General features: G+C 36.0%; 1 long non-coding RNA gene across 2 annotated transcripts; it reads right to left on the bottom strand.

Moving 5' to 3' along the window:
• Positions 1-658: 658 nt before the first annotated feature.
• Positions 659-9,285, bottom strand: LOC118002146. 2 transcript variants are annotated; one of them, XR_004676962.1, is made up of 3 exons: positions 5,194-9,285; positions 2,969-3,073; positions 659-694 (listed from the first exon to the last, which is right to left on the bottom strand). It is a non-coding gene; the product is annotated as an uncharacterized LOC118002146 (long non-coding RNA). The 2 variants fall into 2 exon arrangements; XR_004676963.1 differs by having other exon boundaries at positions 678-714.
• Between the last annotated feature and the right edge of the window lie 9,731 nt (positions 9,286-19,016).

Below are 19,016 nucleotides of genomic sequence, written 5' to 3'. Positions count from 1 at the left end.
ATACCTAAAATTACCTACAATTTTCAAGAGCCCCTGAAATAGACTTCAAAAAGAACAAAATTGGATGTTTCACACTTCCTGATTTTAAAATTCACTGCAAAGTCACAATAATCAAAACAGGGTATTATTGGCAATGCGGCAGGCATACAAACCAGTAAAATAGAATGGAGAGCCAGGAAATAAACTCTCACATACATGATCAAAAAAAAAAAAAAAAATATATATATATATATATGAAATGAGGAATTCCAAATCCCACTATCGACCCCCTTTTTAAAGAGACCATCACACATTTCATAGCTACTTATTTGTTTCTGTATGCAGTTGGAAGTAAACACTGAATACATAATATATGCTAGAGATATTTATGAGAATTTTAATGAAAAAATGCAGGAATGTCTAAATTTAAATATTGGTTTTGCCATGGTCAAGTTATGTATCCTTGACAAGTTACTTCACATCTCTGTGTCTCAGTTACCGTTTGTGAAATGAGGTCTTCCTTACAGTACTTGCTTAAGAATTAAAGTTAATAAGGATGCCCGGTGGCTCATTTGGTTAAGCGTCTTCATTGGGTTCAGGTCCTGATCTCAGGGTCCTGGAGTTGAGATTCCAGTCTGGCTTCCTGCTCAGTTGGGAGTCCACTTCTCCCTCTCCCTCTGCTCCTCCGTCTTGCTCATGCACACAGGCTTTCTCTCTCAAATAAATAAATAAAATCTTAAAAAAAGAATTAAAGTTAATAAATACAAGTACATAAAACAGTGCTTGACAGGTAATGGATATTTAACAAGCCCTGTTTCTTTTACTATAATTCCTACTGTTCTTTCCTCAGTGTCCAAATTAGCTTGATTTTTATGCATCATATTTTTTGTACTGACTTGTGTCATTCAGGGGACAGCACGTAATAATAATATGTATTTTTATATTATCATTCGGTTTACAAATCATTTTCACAAATGTTCATGTGAAGAATATTATATTGTATGACTTACCATCGATTATTTTGATAAAGCAACTTTTATATCAAAGGCATAGAAGAACCCAAGGTATTTCTAATTTTCCCATGTTAAGTCAAAATTACTATGAATGTAATTTATTATTTTTACTTTATTGAGGAAAAAATAACTTCACATGGATTTTAAAAAAAAAGTTTTTTGTTTGTTTGTTTTTAATGTAAGAAAGTTTTGACCTGGGTATTGAAATGTACATATTTCCTAAGGAGGGCATTTTCTCAAAGCTTTTCCTTTAGGATATGGTACATAGATAAATAACCAGGGTCTGAAACATAATAGAGATTTAATCATTTTTAAAAGGAATTTCAAAATTAATTTCATATGGTATAACTGATAATTACTGTGTCTCTACAAAACTTCTCCAGATTTTTTATTTCAATATTTCCCAAGTATTTTCGATACTTAAATCCTTAAGTGAAGCCCTTTGTATTAATGGGCATAACAGGAATTTTAATTCTATGTTCTTCCATCATAGGTGGTTTATTTCATTTTCAATATATCCACCAAACCATCCCCACCACCTACTGATTTCGATCCTAACCTTTGTACCCACAAGCATTCACATTTGTCTCCTGTCTTCACTCAGTGACTACCAAATCCATTATTGATGCATTTCATGTCATAATCAGGGACTTTAGATTGTCATACATTTTCAAAGATGGAATCTTTGACTTAACACCAACTGTACTTCAATCCGCCTCTGTCTTCTTCAAATCCCAATTTCTTCTCTCTCCAGCCTGGACTTCTAGGCTTCTATTATCAAGATACTCAGAGCAGAGATCATTTTGCTGTGATTCTCAAAGTGTTGCTCCTAACTACCTAAATCAGAGTTATCTGTGACACATATAAAAATTCACAGTTCTTTGTCACACTGCCACAACCTAAATCAGAATCTCTAAGTTTGTTTCAATTTACATATCTGAAGAACCATGTGTTTTCATTATGCACATTAAACTTCCAAACCACTGAGATGAGGGGATGTACTTTGTAGACGGGTTTTTATCAACCACCACAAAATAGAAACCTCTAATCCTATTGTTGGTTCCGTGAGAACAGTATCAGAATCCAGGGCTCTTGTGAGCATAAATCACAAACATGTACAATTCTACACTTCTCCTGGGGTAACTGCAAAGTTGCAAATAGGGCTTAATTTTGAATTAAATAGATTAAATTTCAATTAAGTTTATTTGCTCGTGTAACATACTACTGCAGTTTTTGATACACTAAACAAATCCATTTAAGCTACTGTTTTTATGAATTTTTAGGATATTCATGACAATCACTTACATATATTCTCTATATTTTCCATCAGTATCACTAAAGAAAAATGTATTAAGCACTTACAATATACAGGCACAATGCTCTTAGCATTTTACATCCATTATCACATTTGATTCTCCCAGTGAATTGTTGGGAGAAACAATAATTATTCCCAGTTTTACATATGGGAAACTGAGGCTTGGAAAAATCCAGTAAATCATAGTTAGTACATGGTAGAACTAAGATTCTAACTCAAGTCTATATGATTCCACATGTCATGTTTCAGGTTTTTATGCATTAGATTATTATTTGCTGTTCGCATGGTAAGTTTCTAAAAGGAGATTTGTCTTCCACAGCCTCATATAATCTTTACATTATTAATATTAACACCATACATGCAACATGCAACATACGCATAACACAATAGTAAAGTCAAGAAAGCAAATATTTACCAACTCTTTTTTTTTTTAAGGTTTTATTTATTTGACAGAGAGTTAGAGAGCACAAGTAGGCAGAGAGGCAGGGAGAGGGAGAGGGAGAAACAGGCTTCCCACTGAGCAGGAAGCCCAATGAAGGCTCCATCCCAGGACCCTGGGATCATGACCTGAGCCGAAGGCAGCTGCTTAACCAACTGAGCCACCCAGGCACCCCGAATATTTACCAACCCTATTCAACACATATCCCTCCCCAAATCTTACCTTGTAGATGTAATCAGATGACCATTTCAAACATTTGGGGTCTATAGGTTTAGTCTATGTGAATTATGATTATCAATCTCATCTATTTTCCCAGTATAAATAACCCTGTAATAATAGTGAAAGTAAGTTAAGGGCAGATACACTCAACCCATAAATAGCATTCCTGATTGAATAAAATATCAAGATAAATGTTCATAATAAAGTGAAACCTAAGTCAATGGATTCAATATGATTTAATTAGTTGTGTGCTTAATGTCCCAAATCCCACATTTTCTCTCATTTAATTTCTATGTTAAGATTACATCTGGAACCACGATGCTTCAGTAGATAATTGATTAAAGTAACTAAGTGATTGGAAACATATAATTAGGAATCAGACACAAACATGAGTGAGTTAAATCCACCTCAATTGTAACTGGTGTGCATTTAGTGAAATTTGCCTAAAAGCAAAGCTTTGCTATATTGATTTAGAGTCAGAAAGGAACACAAAAGTCAAAAGATATAGCCCCAAATCTGAAAGCAATCCAAATCACCGTCCAAGATATTTCTGAGTCCTAGTGTTAAAGATGATTATTTGATTCATTTAAGAAAATAGACAAATGTTTAAGTGCACAGTACCTTATTGTTAACTATAGGCACTGTGTTGTACAGCATATCTACCCATTGGACAAAATCCCCCTCCTCCATCCCCTGATAATCATCATTATATTATATATTTCTATACCTTTGACAATTTCAGGTGCCTTATATAAGAGGAATCATGAAGTATTTATCCTGTGACTGACTTATTTCACTTAGCTTAAGGTCTCCCAGGGCCATCCATGTTGTCACAAATGATAGGATTTCCTTCTTTTTAGAGGTTGAATAATATTCCACTGTGTGTTTATACATTTTCTTCATCCATTCATCAGTCAGTGGACATCTGGGTTGTTTTTATATCTTGGCTATTGTGAAAAATACTGCAGTGAACCTGGGAACTCTTCAAGATCCTGATTTTAATTCTTTTGGATATATACTCAGAAATGGGATTACTGGATTATATAGTAGTTCTAGTTTTAATTTTTTGAGGAATGTCCATACTATCTTTCATTGCTTTACCAATTTACATTCCCAGCAACAGTGCACAAGGGTTTCAATTCCTCCACAACCTTGCCAACACTTGTGTTGTTTTTGGTAATAGCCATCTTAATAGATGTGAGCTGATTTCTCTTTTATAAAGATTTATTTATTTATTTGAGAGAAACAGAGTGAGAGAGCAAGAGAGAGACCGAGAGAGAGAGAAAGAAAGAGAGAGGGAGCATCTACGGCCATCCCACCCTGAGTGTGCCCGACCTCATCTGATCTGGGAAGCTAAGCAGGGTCGGGCCTGGTTAGTAATTGGATGGGAGAGAGAGGGAGCGCGTCAGTGGGGGGAGGGGCAGAGGGAGAGGAAGAGAGGGAATCTCAAGCAGATTCTGGCTAAATACTGAGCCTGATGCAGGGCTCAATCTCATGATCCTGAGATCACAACCTGAGCCAAAATCTAGAATCTAATGCTCAACCGAATGAGCAACCCAGCTGCCCCTCTTTGTGGTTTTGTTTTACATTTCACTGATGATTGATGCTGACCATCTTTTTGTATACTTGCTTGCCATTTGTATGTCTTTGGTAAAAGGTCTTTTCAAGTCCTTTGTCCACTGTTTAATTGGGTTACTTTATTATTGCTATCATTTCTATTGAATTACTTATATATTTTGGAAATTAATCCCTTATCAGATGTATGGTTTGAAAGTATTTTCTCCCATCCCGTATTTTGCCTTTTAACTCATTGATTGTTTCCTTTGTTGTGTACAACCTTTTTTGTGTGATGGAGTCCCACTTACGTATTTTTGCTTTTGTTCCCTATACTTCTGGTGTGCATATCCAAGAAACCATTTATCAGGAGGATAGTGTTAACTGTTAAGTGTTTTTACCACAAAACATACACACACACACACACACACACAAATAGTAAAAACAAATAAACAAAAAGAAACAAATGAACAAAAAGAAACACAGGAAAATTTTAGAGCTGATGAATATGTTTTATGATCTGGACCGCAGTGATGTTAATACCAGTGTGCCCATATGTCTAGACTCAACAAATTGCAAACATTGTTATGTGCAGTTTTTATATACCAAATGTATCTTAATAAAGAAGCTGGAAAATTTTAAGAAAACAGCCATTAGGAAATAGTCACACTTACTTAAAAATGCTCCTCAGGTTGACTCCCTCCCTTCTTTCGCCCTCAGATAGTATCTAACCTACCAAGTTTCCATATGATTCAGACTGCTCCAGCTGGTTATCTGTGCAGTAATAAGAATAACAATATGTTGCCAATCAGCATTTAACTGATAAATACCATCAGAATTTAGACATTAAAATACACATTTTTTTAACCCATCAGATATTTAACATTCTCTTGTACAAGGATTGCACTGATGGCTCCTATTAATAACCCACCTATAGCCACGTGGTTTGTCCTATAATTTTTGCCCTGTAGACCTCTCTCACTCTGACTCTGGCTCAGCTACGTTACTTGATTTGGCCAGTAGAATATTAGAAGGCTTGACATAAACCAAGCCTTGAAAAATCTCTTGCACATTTACATTTCTTTTTCTTGCTTCCCTGCAATAATTGTTAGAACAGATTTGAGCTAGCCTGGGGACAAGGCTGTGCTAGCCTGCTGGAGAATGAAAGAACATATGGAACACAGGCAAATCATTTTAACCCAATCCTCAGACACGTGTGAGAACACAGACATCATCAGCAAAACCATCTAACCAGCACTCAGCTGATTGTAGACATCAGTTCAATTCATCTATCCACTAGGATCATGAGAAATAATAGACAGCTGCTTATTTATGCTAGTATGTTTTGGAGAGATAGCAGTAATAGCTAATGGACATACATGGAAGAATATTTTATGAAGGATATTGAATTATACCAGTTACACGATCTCTCTTATTTGCAAATGCAGATATGGAGGAGTGCACTTTCTTTCAGTATAAATTTGAGATTGTCAGTGCTCCTAAGGGCTTGTGAAGGGTTGTAAGGTATTATATCAGAAAAAACAGGATAACTAAATTTGTTGAGATATATCTCCCCCTGTAGCAGTCATAGATATACATGGATTGGACTTAGATCAAGTCAGAAAACATTAATTTCGTAAGCAAATGTGTTCTTGGCAAAACAATAACACCATCAAAATAGATTCTTGTATTATCATTAGCAATACAAAAATAATTTATGTTCATACTCTGCAGATAAACGATTTTGCATAATTTTTTCTACCTTAGCAACAAAAATTATAAAAATTTAACTATTCTTTTTTGAACCTCCTTATCCCCTGCCCTCTACTACAGTTACTGGCTTCCTTTTTTTTTTTTTCCTTCTGGTTTTATACCCAAGTTGAAAATAAATATTTAATTTTGCTTCGGCAGTTTCTATGTCCTGTGGCCAAATGCAAACATGGCATTAGATTTCTTATGGAGGATTTTAGCCACACCTGGCAAAATTCTGTTTTGCTTCAGTTACTTGTCTTGATTACAAATTTATGGAAGAAGGCAAATGCAGAAACCTGGTTGCAAGCCTTGATGAAGTCAATGATGAGTTGCATGACCTTGGGCAATTAACTTCATATCTACCTGATTCTGTTTACTCGTGAGGGAGATGAGAGAGCAAGAACCAAATATCTTCCATGCCTTTCATGCCTTGAGGAAGCAGATTGGAAATTTAAGAATATGGAATTTAGAGACAAGCAGACTTTATTCAAATCCCAGCTCAACTATTTACAATGCGGCATTGAGTATTTTAATTATTGAGCTTCTGCTTTATCATTTGTAAAAGGAGAATAAGAGATATTTTAAGGGCTTTTGGATGGATTAAATGGGTTAGGACACTTTTGTCTTCAATGTTGCAAACCTCAGGTCTTCAAAGGGGCCCTCAAAGAATAGCACCTCTATTCTCTTAGGTTCTGAACATTTTGAGAAATAAGACAAGAAGTAGATATGGAGACCAACATATCCTTAATGTCAATGGAAAAAATGTGGCTTTGAGAGAGAGCCAAGTGAGTTTTCTAAGTAAACCCCAGAATTGGGCAAATTTTCCCCACCAATCACAGACAGAGATGGAACAGAGCACGATAAGAGTCTACATAACATTTAGCACAGGGTGGAGCAGAAGGAAACACAGGCTTTTGTGGAGTAATCTTGCTCCCAAGCAAAATAAAGGGCAGAGCTGAGCCCAACATGCACACATCACAAATTATCAATCAGATAATTCACTTTATCTTCCCTTGGTCAGGATGAGGGTAACAACAGAGAAGCCAATGATTACAACCGCATTCTCTCTTCAGAAAGAAGGCTTTAGAATGGGTTAGAAGTATGGACAGCCTATAATAAGCAACCAATATCCAGTATTTACTGTGATTATTTTTGTAATGTTACATTAGCTTTTTTAGATCACTAGGATTTCATTTAGATTGCTTTTCTGTGCAGTTACTTTCACTTATATAAAAGAATGATCAGATAAGATGGGAGGAATTAATTCCTATCTTGCTGAATTGTTTCTTTCTAGACATACTTCTTTCCAGAAGACTTGGTAAAATTCTGTCCAAAGTACTAAAGGTTGCCAAATGTTACTCCTATACTTGCAATATTAATTAGAAAGACAGTCTTTATGAAACTACTGTGTCATTATAACCTACATTATAGGTTAGTGAATCTCAAAACATCTATACAAAAATAGAGTGAATGGCAATTGGTTGGGATGGTAATAAAATGTGGTCAAGATCAATGGATCACAGAGATTAAAACTGATCAAAATTTAATATGTGTGTTATCCTTAGATATGAGAACAAGACTTCTGCAACTTTTAAATTTTCTGAGATGCATAAAAATTCTCAAAACCAGAGCTCACATTCATAGAAACAACATTTGGGATTAGCATTAGTTAAAGTCAAAGTAAAATTGATTTGTCCAAGAAGAATACTGAATTTTGCCGTATTTCCTAAACAGAGAATTCTACCTGAAGACTTATAGCTAGTCATTATTTTAGAAGAAATCTCACACTGGACCCCTGACTTAAACTTTACTTCCTGTGAAGTTAAGTAACATCTTTTCCTACCATAACAATGTATCATGAGGCTACCATAAGACATCCAGTAGGAAAGTGTTTTAAATAGTATCAATACTAACAAACACTTGAAATTACTTTTGGCTGTGTTTTCAGTTGTTTTCTGAATTTAAGTCCTAAGTTTCTGGTGTCCTTCACTGGCTTTTGTTTTTTGTCACTACTCGAGGCAAATGATGTAAAGATAACCTTATAAATTTATCCAAAGTATGACACTACAACCGACTAATGTGAATATTGGTGGGGGAACTACATGAAATTGATTAGGAAAGAAGTATGTAAGAGAGCATTCTTACCTTGTCTGCAGGGCTTGTGTGTGCAGGTTTGATGGAGTGGGAAGGAAAGACCCTGATACAAAGCCTTAAACATTGGCAACACTAAATACACTGATAGCTGTAGAGACAAAATAAGTTTATCATCCTTAAATGCTCAGGTGAGCTTCCTTCTAGTGAGATCCTATCAAGAAAGTGAAGGATATGGTCCCATTGTCTCTGTATGCAATTAATTTGTCCTTAAATCCTACAAGGACTGTCCTAAGAAGAAAGTGAATATTCAAGTGAAAAAAGAATTAAGTCATCCCAACAAGAATTATTTTAGCAAGAATAGGCCAGGGTTTCTAGTCCCACAAAGCTACAGTAGCCCCAGGCAGAAGGGGGGAGAGAGAAATAAAGCCCCCCCATTCTACATTAAAGCTAAAAATGCCTTCTGATAGGAGGACACCCTGTAATTTTGTTTTAATGTCTTCAGTTGAATGGTGCCATTTAGTTCAGCTTTTAATGTGGCCTTAAATTGCTATTTTATTAGCCTTGTTGACATTCTGGAAGCATGAAATTAGCAAATCACATTAAAGAAGCAAACAAAAAAAGCAAGAAACCTCAGCCTAGTTAAACAATGCCAGCATAATCCACTTATTTGAATAATGTTCTTACCTTAAAACACCAACCATATATTTATTTGAAGGTTTCTTTTTCCATAGCCAATGAATTAGTTTTATGAATAATTGCATATTCCATTACATTGCAAATGTATGCACTCATGGTGACCTTGAAAGATGCTTTGTGCTGTGTGGGAGAAAGAAGATCCTTTGTAACTCTTCTGCTTCCTTCTGAGAAATGACTCCTTTGGACTCCACTTGATGAAAGCATCCTGTTCTTAAAACAATACTTGTCAGTATTTTTGCTGCTCCACCCAGAAGGCACTTCCTTCTGTTACAGCGATGATTTTATTTCAAACAAAAGCAATTTTACAGTTACAGAGTGAAAATGGTTTCAATCAAGATATCTTTATTCTGCTATATGGACCTAACTTATACACCTAGCATACACATAGCTTAGCCTAGCCTCCCTTAAATGGGCACAGAACACTTACATTAGCCTATGGTTGGGCAAAATCATCAAATGCAAAGACTGCTTTATAATAAAGTGTTGAATATCTCATGTAATGTATTGACTATGGGACTGAATGTGAAACCAGAATGGTTGTATGGCTACAGAATGATTGTAAGTGGGTTGTTCAATGCCGTGATTGCATGGGTGAGTAGGAACTGAGCCTTGCCCCTGCTGCCTAGCAGCACGAGAGAGGATCCTCCAGCAAATGGCTTGCCTGGGAAAAGATCTAAATTCAAAATTCAGCATGTGGTTTCCACTGAATACTTATCACTTTTATGTCATTGTAAAGTTGAAAAATTGTGAGTCAAGCCATCATAATTGGAGGACTGTCTGTAATTCAAATGTAGCTAATTATGCAGTTTTTTCTTACAAACTAAAAGTGTTAATGTAAAATAAATTAGTATCTTTACCTACTCTTGTCTTATTAAATAAAGGAGGCAACCTCAAATATTCATTTCAGTGGAGTGTGATAAAGGGCAGGCTTTTTATAGTATACCTTTTTATTTTTAGCTCTTGGACATCCGCGTTCCCTTTTTTAACAGTGCCCTAATTTCATTATGAGAAATTAGCACTCCCTCATTGGAATTAGGCTGGTAAGGCTGTAATTAAAGTTTTTCTTCCTCTACTAGCCAGGGAGTGGAAGGAAAACTCAAAACTAGGCTAATCTGATGACCTTGTCATTAGTTTTGAATTTTGAGATCAAAGGGACTGAAAATTCTTGGAATTCCCTTATCACAAGTGACACCTGTGATTTCCAGAATATAGGGCCCAGCCTGTTGAGGCTTGAATCCTGACTATCACTTCCTAGGTGTGTGACATTAAACAGGGAACTTAACCACGTCGCCTTAGTTTGCTCATTTATAAATGGAGAGAATGACAGCCCCAAATTCGTAAGGTCATGCATGACTAAAGGAGCTAACAGATGTGACTACATAGTAGAGGATGCATGTTGGCTATTGGTATTATTTTTGCACATCCCAGCAATGCTACCTGGACCATTTTACTTGTCTCTGGTAGCTTTTTTTGGGAGGGGGGGAGGCCCGCAGGGCAAGAGCTCCTGTTTCCCAGCCTCCAGCTCTGCCTTGGTACTCCTCATTTCTAAGGTGGTTCTCCATTCTCCTGTTGATTCTGAGTCTCTGGTGATCTTCCAATAAATTATTTTATGTTTAACTCAGAGTAATTTTCTGACAGTCACAATGAAAGAATCTTAATCTTTTCTGATACACGCTTATATCAACATGATGTAGTTTCTTTTCTTTTCTTTTTTTTTAAAGTAGGCTCCACTCCTAGTATGGAACCTAACATGGGGCTTGAACTTATGACCCTGAGATCAAAAACTGAGCTGAGATCAAGAGTTGGGTGTTTAACTGACTGAGCCACCCCAGTACCCAAACATAATGTAGTTTCTAGACAGATTCAGCACAGATTGTAATGTGTTAATTTTAAAAAGCCAAGCTATAGAAATAGGCAGATAAAGAACCTGATGTTCAACCCAACACAGTAAGATATATATGAAGTCCAAATATTAAAAGTTGGAAGGTATGCCTTTGGTTAAGTTGTCCACAAAATGATTCAATAAATTATCAGCCACAATCAGCAATGTAGTATATATTTCTTTTGCAACAGGTAAGTTTGAATCCATGAGATGTATACATATATACATTCTCTTGAGAAGAATAATGCAATTAAGGTTATAAAGTGTTCTTTCATCTTTTGGGTCCTATACTTAAAGCAGGAAATTAAGACTTTAATGAGGACCCAAAGGAGAAGAGAGAAAATTATTAAAATAATGAGGAAAAGATTATATAAGAAAAGACTAGAAGAACTGAGAATTTTCAGAACAAAAAAGTAAGGCTCTATAAAGTGTTACCTTTCCTTACATATTGAGGATTATTTTATGAATGGTGATACATGTCTCTTTCAGATATATACTAAGTAGTTTTGCTTGTGAAATAGAGGCTAGACAGTACAAAGAGTTTATAGACTCCACATTTTATAAGAAATAGAAATAAAGAATCAAATAAAGTTTGGAAAATTTGGAATACAGTTCTTTCAGAATTTCTTATGGAAACAAGGATATGACATGATTTGGCTCAGAGTAAACGAAGGTCCATAGTTGCTCTCAGTAATGCATAGATGTGGCAGACTAGATTTAGGTCCACCTGCCTCCATGTCAAAGCTTTATTATTTAAATATCTCTACCAAAAATTCAAGGAGTCTTTCTTCACCAATGACAAGTTCAGGCCAGACAAGAGAAATCTGAAATAGTTTTAAGTGCTCATTCATCTCATCTTGAATTTGCCCAGCAAGTGGACAGAGGAACATTCCAACTTAAGGCCACCAAGCCAGCAGTTTGGTGATTCTTTGTGCTGAAATAAACAGGGCCCCAGATTTCGATTCTTATGGACACATTAAGCAGCAAGACTTCATGCCTGTGAGATGGCTTTAGTTGGTTTTAATTTAGAATGTCTCTAAATTAAAGTGTCTTTTCTCTTCATTGGTATCTTTGCATTCCATAATAAAATTGCCTATCCTAATTTTATGGGAAATAGAGCAACTTGACAGATTTGTAGTATCGACTGATAGAAAATGAAGGAAAAGTGGTTATAATCCACATTCTACTGTTAAATGGTTCTTAGGATTTGAAGAATGGTCTGAGGTGTCTGTTTCAGCTGTGTTCTCTGGAAAATGAAGACACTCATGAAGTCTTCATCTGCATCATGTTCTGTAGAAAGTTACTGTGAGTAACTGGAATACAAAGGTGGACACATCTTCTAGTCTCATTTTATACAAAACCCAAAATATAAGATAAATAGGATTCACAGATACTTTTTAGGATAGAATCATTATTTGTGCCAATGAAATAAAAATTTAAAGTCTAGAATAAAGACTTCTTTTTACAAATACTTATATAGTATTTCTAGTCAACTTAAAATATTTAATTTCATCATCATAGCAATGTGATTCAGGCCTTACTACTACTACTATTATTATTATTATTATTATTATTATTATTATTATTATTATTATTTTAAAGATGTATTTATTTATTTTAGAGAGATAAAGAGAGACAGCACATGCAAGCAGGGGAGAGGCAGAGGGAGAGGGAGAGAAAGAATCTCCAGTAGACTCTGCTGAGCAAGGAGCCCAACAGAGTTCGATCCCATGACCCTGAGATCATGATCTGAGCCAAAATCAAGAGTCAGAGGCTTAATTGACTGAGCAACCCAGGCACTCAGGTCTTATTATTATTATCTGCATTTTATGAATAAGGAAATTGAGGCCTAGAATGATTGAGTAACCCATCCAATTGTACACAGCTATAGTGAGGGGGAGTCAAATTTAAACCCAGGAATGCTAACTACAAATTCTGTGCTCATAACCACTATATATTCTGCTTCATTGGAACATTCTTATGAACAATATAAGCCCCAAACAAGGGAAGTTAATCCAAGAGATGTAGTAAAGTTTTGACCTGGTGCACATCTTTTCTAGACAACTAAGATTTCTCCCAGTGTGGTGTTCTACTCTTCACAGAGGAGATGCTGAAAATATTATAATGGGTGCCTTATGTAAGCAAATCATGTCCAAAAAGCTCTTTGAGGGGTTTTTCCTCCAGATGCTCATAGTGCTACTTGTACTTCTATCTCCTGGAAAATAACAAAGTCAAGATGGTCTTCTATTTGCAGTTGAGTATTTAAATTGTCAAGTTGTAAGTGACAAAAATGTTCTTTCAGGAAGTCTGCTACAGCTATTGACGTTATCAGCCAAAAATCCAGGTTGCTGTCCAAAGTTTCAAGAAACTGAGATTTTTTAAATCAAAGAGTTATGTAATGGGGATGCAGAAAGCAACAAAAGGAACAAAAAGAAGGGAGACAAGTCTAGTGGAATATGTCTATTTCTAATGCTAGAGTATGGACAATGACCTTAGGTGAAAATAATAGGGTTGAATAAAATCCAACTATGGGTGTAGTTGGGTTACATCACAAAGCACTCTTAAGATGTCTTTCCAATTATTAACTGCTAATATTCTGAAAAACAAAATGTATACCCACTTCCACTTTATAAAATTATTTTGTACCACCTTGCTGAGAAGGACTAAGAAAGGTAAAACTATGTTATGAATATAGACTTCTGGGAAACTTTCCATCTCAGAAAAATGGGCACCATTGAATACTAGTAAGATTGGTTCTGCAAACACATTTAGATCACACCACTAAAAAAACATTATTAGGTATTGTACACACAAGGGCCTTTCATTCAGGAATTTAGGGGAGCAAGTATTTGAGATGTTTGATTCCATTTTCTATCTATGCTCTCTTATGCTATGGAAATCACTATGGATATAGACAACATTCAGGACATATGGTCAACCATTTATTCTGACTTTCAACAAATATTGCCCAAGGATTCCTATGTTAGATATTGTACTAAAAGATGGGATTTATTAGGAAGTGCACAATACTCTGTGGAGCCTATAGTCTAAATAGAGAAGAGGGATATTTAAAAAAATTAAAATGAAATTGAAAAATTTGAAAAATATTATGAAGGAAGTGAAGTTTTACTTTGAGAATAATTGGGGTGTGAGGGCAATCCTGGAAGACTGGGCAGGCTGCTGTGGGTGAACAAGCAACAGCTTTCTATTCTTGAATATTTCCTAGCTCAGACACACCCTACCAAGTAATTAAGCAATATGACCTACTTAAAGGAACACAGGCATTAAAATTAAACAGCCAGGAGTTAAAAACAAGCTGACTAGGTTTAGGCACATTATTTTACCTCCTTGATCACCACTTTCCTTGTCAGTAAAATGGAATCAGTCCTACCTTGAAGAGTTGTTTGGAGAATACAATAAAGTTAAGTATCCAGTGCATAGTAGCAACTCAATGAATCACAGAATTATACTTGTCATTTTTATCACTGTCAACTATAGCAATAAAAATGCATTTGTTAAGTCTTGGACTACCTGCCTCTTTAGGGATGTAAACATGAAAATCTTTAAGCTAATACATAAATTTATATTTGTAAAATTGTATTCACTAACAATTACTGTGGGGGATACACAAATATGAAAACTGCCATTTATGTAGGCCGTTCATTGGAAAATATGAAAAATAGGAAGACTGACAGTTTCATTGGGAAGTTAGAAGACTAAGTAACTCTGATTTCAATACTTTATTAGGCTCTGTGTTAATTATCTGGAAAGTGTGGACATGAAAGATAATGTGGTTGTCATCACATAAGTCCCCATGTGATTTCATGAACAATTTCATTGAAATAAAACATTTCAACCAAGCCTCATTCATTGATCTGTGCACAAAAGAATCCAATGCAGCTATCCTCTTTTTGAAAATTTCCATCAGAGAAACAAATTCTGGCAACTTCTCTGAGTGAGATCATTCAAAGATGAAAATTAGTTTTTTGTTTTTAAAGCATCCAGCACTTTTAAGAAGAAATCTGTAAATTGCTCCAGTCAAATATTTACCTTGAGGTTTAGAAATTAACTTAGGAGGACTAGGAGCAGAGATTTCAAGAACTTTGACTTAGAAATATGAACTACCAAATGTTTGATCCCGTTTGGGATGGGACAGAAGACCAAGGACCTGGTTGCAATTGATCTGGACACTTCAGCTGGTCATGAAATTAAAGATCTGTTTGGGCCCAATCTTGTCAATAACTGGCATTGAGGAGCAATTATCAGGGGATGCATTCTGACCCTCTGCACTTCTCACAGGAAGTCTAATGGGAATTTGTTAAAGTGTGGTTCATGATAACCTGCTCCAAAATTATTCATGGAGTGTCTTAAAAATCCCAGAGCCTCACCAAAAAACAATGAAATTAAACTCACTAGGGTTAGATTCCAGGGATCTGCTTTGTAACAAGCTTTCTAGGTCATCCATATGCTTTCCAAAGTTTGGGTTGTACTCAGGTAGACAATCTGGGCCTAGGTTACCAAATCCATCCTGTGCAATAATACATCATCCAGTCATCATAGGGAGCAAGTATGTGATGGTGTTTGGAGGAGGTTTTAGAAAGAAGAGACTGGGAAGATTTTCCTGAGCTCAACAGCAAGCAACATCCTTTGAAACTATGAAAGGTTTTCACCTAGATATCTTTCCCTGTCTTGCATATGTATTAAATTCTATCTCAGTAGGATACTAATGGAGTAAAGTATTTCAGCAATTCCTCCCTGATATACAAATATATATATATATATATATCTCCTATTAAATTCTATATGTACTAACCTGATTTTTAAAAATTGCAGATAGAGAAGAAGTGTACCAGATATTTGTTAAAAATGATGAGGAAGACTTCATTCAAAATGTCTTCAATAAGGTCAAGATTGTTGCGATAGGGGAGAGAGATTGAGCTCATCTTTGCTGAATCAAGAGGCAATGTTTTTAAATGCTTGAAATGCATGAAATGCATGAAATAGTACTGGATGTCATTAGCGGGGAAGTGGCTCAAAGAGATTAGGCCATCTGTACTCACTAGTTGTTACTTATGGAAGTTAGACTTCTAACCTCCCACAGAAAGGAGACAGGGGCCCTATCTTTCCCGATTAGGATGTTTCAAAGGAATGGCTCCCATCCCTTTTTTGTTGAGAAAGACTTTTCTGCATTATAGAAGATTTACATTTCAAAGGGGCAGAGAAAGAATTTACAACTGCAAGTTTTCTAAAGTAAATGTTCTAAGAAGGAGAGGTTAGGGGCCTCTAGTCATGAAGAAGACTATCTAAAGTTTAATCAAGCAGAGGAGAGAGTTAAAGTCATCTTGGTTCCAGGGTATAGACTAGGAGATGCTGTTTCCTTAAAGGCACATTCTGTTGTTCAGATTTTTCTGCGAGTGGGACTGGCTTTAATTGGTACCACCCATTTTCCCTTTTGTGTATACTTATGCTTTTCAGAACTGAGACCCCAACTCTATGATCACCAGCATGTAGCATTGACATACAGGAATATTTTACTTACATTTGCTTCTTCAGTCTGTTTGGATCTAAGATTGTTAAACATAGAGATCAAATCTAAAATATTAATCATCTTGATGTTCAAATAAAACACATACTTCACTTTATATAGACTAGTGACTGAGGTTTTCCATTTTCATCTGAACGTTTGGGAGGATATGTAATAATGGATCCTTTTTTTGAATTTGTGGACAATGATCTATTAAAGTAGATACTTGGTTTTTGATTATTTTTGCATCTCATAATCACTGCATGCTGTGGGTGTCACTTTTGTTTCAGAAGAATCTAGAGCTGAGTATGGGCAGGAGATTGACATTTAGGATTAATAAAAGGTATATTTTAAATCAAAGCCCATCATACTTTACTAACATTAAAAATATAGGTCCCGACTACGTATTTTCTTTTTTCTCCTATTTTCCGATAGCACATTTTTCACCCCTGCCACTCCTGAGTGCTGTTACACTCTACTCTTTTTCAAGTGTTTGCATGTAACAACACCCTTGGCACTTAATGTGAAGTGCTGTCAGTCCTACAAGGTGCACTATGCCTGTCCCAACTTTCCACAACATCCTGCAGAAATCAATACAAAGCCGCCAGTTTGTTAATTAATCTGCAATTAAGATGTAATGAATTTTGAATGAGAAATGATTTCTTTTAAGTGTGACTGAGAACTGTGCGGTTCATCCTGAAATGAGAGAAGGGCATCATGACTTCAAGCTGCTCTAGCTCTTTGCCTGGTCTTATAATTTCCATGATCTTGGAATTTGCAACTATGAATTAAGTACATTTCTTCCTACCCCACGTTCATCTAGGCAAGAAATACCTGGTGGATTAAAGACAGCATGAATTGGAGGACATTTTTAAAGGTCAAAAGGTAAATTTAATTATTAAAAAAAATGTCTTGGGATACTTTATAAATCTGAGAGCTAGTTTATCTCCATCCTAGACAAGTCTTAATTAAGGTAACTTTATTCTTGCATCTCTATACTAATTTTTCTAGGTACACAAATCCCAGCCCAGTCTTTAATTAAGGCGTCAAATGTTACTGATTATTTTCACAGCTTAGTGTATAGTGCTTAACATTTATATCCTTCTATAAAAAAGGCAGGAGAGGATTTTCACATCTCTGGAGTATAATGTCATTTTATGGGTCCAAAAGTAAGTGCTGTCCTCCTTAGCCACCCGAAAAAAGCTACAATTCATCCCATTCCAAGGGCCAAGGGATGTATTCACAGATCTTCCACTTCTTCTCCCACACCACACCAGTCATTAAAGTAATTCAGTTCTGTACTGTTAACACATCTAGCTGCCGTCTCCTCTACTCCCTCAGTTCCTCCTTTTATTTCTCAATTCCTAAAGTATTAGCAGAATCTCCTCATAAGCCTTTTTACCTTTTATTCCACTGAACTCCAACTCACCATGCCATTCATCTTCCTAGAGCACATTTCGTTCATTCTTCCTGTTCAAAACATTCAGTAGCTTCCCCTCCTAATCCAACAGATAAAGTTTGGCATTCAAACCTCTCTTCACTTGGTCCCAGCCTACCATGCTGACAATCTTACCTACCGCTACCTTCAATTGAACCACTAAATACAGAGCTGCTCCCTGCCGTTGCCCAACTGTGGCATCCTTCAGCGTCATTTCGTGCAGGTCTAAACCACAGCTGTTCTTTAAATTCTCAAAGATGTAACCTCTGATACCTTCCTTGATGCTTCCCCCATGCTATGCCAAGCCCATCTGGAAGTCATCTTCCCTCTGTGGACTCCCTGTAGAATTTTATCTGTCATTTCCTTGATGACACTAGCATTTTGTATTGCTGTTCAGAATGTTTTCTTTCTCTCCATAAAGTATAAACTCCTTAAAGGAAGGGCGATGTGAGATTCAGTTTTCTTTTTTTGTATGTAGCCAAGTGTTGGACTCTGTATTTTTGACATAGGAAGTCTTCAATACGTCTGAGAAATTCTTCAGTGAAGTATTGATATACAATAAAGTAAACCTAAGAAATGTTGGTGTTGTGTTGGTTATAAGCTCATCTTCCTGTAATCACTGATATTACTTTGTCTGTTAACTCTAACTTACAATTATCCATTTTTGTGAGCATTACTTTTATATTAAAGTTCACTTCATTTTTAAAAGATTTTATTTATTTATTTGAGAGAGAGAGAATGAGTGGGGTGGGAGGGTGGGGGGAGGGGTTGAGGGAGAGATAGAAGCAGACTCCCCACTGAGCAGGAAGCCTGACACTGGGCTCAATCCCAAGACCCCAGGATCATGACCTGAGCCAAAGGTGGATGCTTAACCCACTGAGCCACCCAGGTGCCCCTTAAAATTCACTTTAGTATAAAATCAAATACATGGCATGACCTTAATTCACTAAGGATTCCTTCTACTCCTGTCACTCCCAAACCCCAAACCCTCAGTTGCCAGAACAATTTTCAAACTTAAGTTAACTTTCCAGCATAAACCACTGGGGCTACATCTCATCTCAAGAATGGCAACACATAACTTTAAAACATTCTAGTAACATTCCAAATTATA

The sequence above is a fragment of the Mirounga leonina genome, unplaced genomic scaffold (assembly GCF_011800145.1).
Source record: "Mirounga leonina isolate KUSES-001 unplaced genomic scaffold, KU_Mleo_1.0 Mir_82, whole genome shotgun sequence".
Lineage (NCBI taxonomy): Eukaryota > Metazoa > Chordata > Mammalia > Carnivora > Phocidae > Mirounga > Mirounga leonina.
This window is presented reverse-complemented; position numbering and strand designations above follow the sequence as displayed.